Raw genomic sequence first — 2,942 nt, forward strand, 5'->3', positions numbered from 1 at the left:
TGAGGATAATAGAGGACCTGGAAATCAGGATCTGGAGTCCTGCTATGCCAGTAACACACATTCATTACAGGCCTTCCCCTAGCAACCTGTTCACAGTAGGGACACGCTGTCCTTCCCAGAAAAAGGACATCAATTCCGGGCCTTCCCCTAGCAACCTGCCCAGACTGCGGACATGCTGCCCTCCCATCCTCCATAGAAAGCCTACGGAGAAGCCTGTGCCTGTCATATACTGATAATAGGATTATGAGTATAAAATATACTCCGTCACTCCTCCAGTAAATACAAATCCCGATATTGTTGTCATGAAGTCAACATTTCTCATGGTTATATCTGTTCATGCAAAACCTTTGTGAAAACAAACATGGCCGCCGTTACCTCATGTACCCAGCTATCCCTGACACCTTAGTGATAAATTTGCCTTATTATACAGCCATAACACTGGTGATGTATTACCCTTTACCTACAGAGATCATCTTTAGACAATCCTTGAGAACAGTAATGGCCTCTTGAGTACCCCAAAAACTCAGGACACGCCTGACACCCCCAGATCCAATATGGCTATTCAGTAATATTGATATCATGAGGATATACTGTATTTCTAGTGTACAGATGATGATTACAACCTTGACAAAAAAGTAATTTTTGTCACATTAGGTACAGGGAAGTACCAAGCAAATGGGGAAAGGGAAGGGAAACCCTGTGTTATCAAACACCGCCATTTCATAAGTGGAGGTCCCAACATGGATCCTAAAGACAGGTCATCTCTGATGGGGAAAACCTTTGAACCTAAAGTCCGCTGCATTACAAATAAGCTAATACATTTTACACCTATAAGATGGCAGATAACAGAAAACAATAGTTGACACTGAAGGTTTACTGTTCCTTTAAAGGTGACAAAGTGCACAATCTGCGATATGTGCACTGTCACTGTGTACTTAACACTGACCATAGCTTATATACACTTACAGATACATCATATGGACAAGAAATTATATATACGGTATATCACAAAAGTGAGTGCACCCCTCACATTTTTGTAAATATTTTATTATATCTTTTCATGGGACAGCACTGCAGATCTGACCATGTGATACAATGTACAGTGTCAGTGTGCAGCCTGTATAACAGGGTACATTTGGTGTCCTCTAAATAACTCAGCACACAGCTATTAATGTCTAAACTGCTAGCAACAAAAGTGAGTACACCCCTAAGTGAAAATGGCCAAATTGTGCCCAATAATCCATTTTCCCTTCCCGGTGTCATGTGACTCATTAGTGTTATAAGGTCTCAGGTGTGAATGAGGAGCAGGGGTGTTACATTCGATGTTATCGCTCACACACTCTCTCATACCGGTCACTGGAAGTTCAACATGGCTCCTCATGGCAAAGAATTCTCGGAGGATCGGAAAAAATAGAATTCTTTCTATACAAAGAGATGGCCGAGGCTTTAAGAAATTTGCGAACACCCTGACACTGAGCTGCAGCACAGTGGCCAAGACCATACAGTGGTATAACAAGACAGGATCCAAGCAAAACAGGCCTCGTCATAGTCGACCACAGAAGCTGAGTGCACGTGCTCAGCATCACATGCCCATGAGAGTTAAGGCAGTGCATGAAAATAATAATGGTCACACAAAATTTTACACTTTGGGCACAAGTTGGCCATTTGCACTTAGGGGGTGTATTTAGACATTAATAGCTGTGTGCGGAGTTATTTAGGAGGACACCAAGTTTACATTGTTATACAAGCTGCCGACTGACACTATACATTGTATCACAGAGTCAGATCTGCAGTGTTGTCCAATGAAAAGATATAATAAAATATTTACAAACATTTGAGGGGTGTACTCACTTTTGTAATATACTGTACTGTATTTAGAATGTAGGCCTCCGAGAGCAGGGCTCTCTCCTTTCTGTACCCATCTGTCATGGTTAGTTTGTTCACTGTCATTTATATCTGTATTTTGTATGTAACCCCTTCTTGTGTACAGCACCATGGATTCAATGGTGTTCTATAAATAAACGATAACATATTAGACCAACCTTACCACTTAACAAGGACTGATCGCTATACGAAACAGAACTCTTAAGGAATTCTACAAGATTAGAAAACCATGGCTCCTTTAATGGGAAACTGTAACCAGGTTTTTGCCACCTAATCTGAGGGCAGCATAATGTGAAGAAAATACCCCAATTCCAGTGGTGTGTCACTTACTGGGCTGCTTGCTGTAGTTTTCATAAAATCCCTATTTTATCATCAGGAGATTATTGCAATAGGACTGGTAAACCTGCTCCTATTTATTCCTATAAATTCATGGAGTCTGTATATACCATGCCCTCACCATTTGGTAAAGCCGCCAATTAGTAGTGTGAGCCTGGGTTATACAGACCTCAGTAATCAGAGATCTGCAGCAGAAAAACAGGTTTTCATAAAAACTGAAGCACCCAGCAAAGTGATACATCACTGGATTCAGTGTCCTGTCCCCACATTATGCTGCTCTCAGATGGGTAGAAAAAACCTGGTGACAAATTCCCTTTAAAGAAACACTCAAGCAAAATATTGTTATGCCTCTATAGTGCAGCTTAGGCTATTAAAGAATAATGTATAGGGTTTTTTTATATACTTGTTCTAGTTGATGTGACATGTCTAGACTGTCTGCTATACTGCAGTATTGGCATATCCAATGTGATGTATATACAACAGTCTCAGTGTCTCCTATGTGATATATACATCAGTCTCCTCGTATTCTATGTGATGTAAACATAAGTCTCATTGTATTCTATGTGATGTATACAGCAGTCTTATCGTATCTTATGTGATGTATACAGCAGTCTTTGTATCCTATGTGATATACAGTACAGACCAAAGGTTTGGACACACCTTCTCATTCAAAGAGTTTTCTTTATTTTCAGGACTCTGAAAATTGTAGATTCACATTGAAG

Source organism: Anomaloglossus baeobatrachus, chromosome 6 (assembly GCF_048569485.1).
Source record: "Anomaloglossus baeobatrachus isolate aAnoBae1 chromosome 6, aAnoBae1.hap1, whole genome shotgun sequence".
In the NCBI taxonomy this organism is placed as follows: domain Eukaryota; kingdom Metazoa; phylum Chordata; class Amphibia; order Anura; family Aromobatidae; genus Anomaloglossus; species Anomaloglossus baeobatrachus.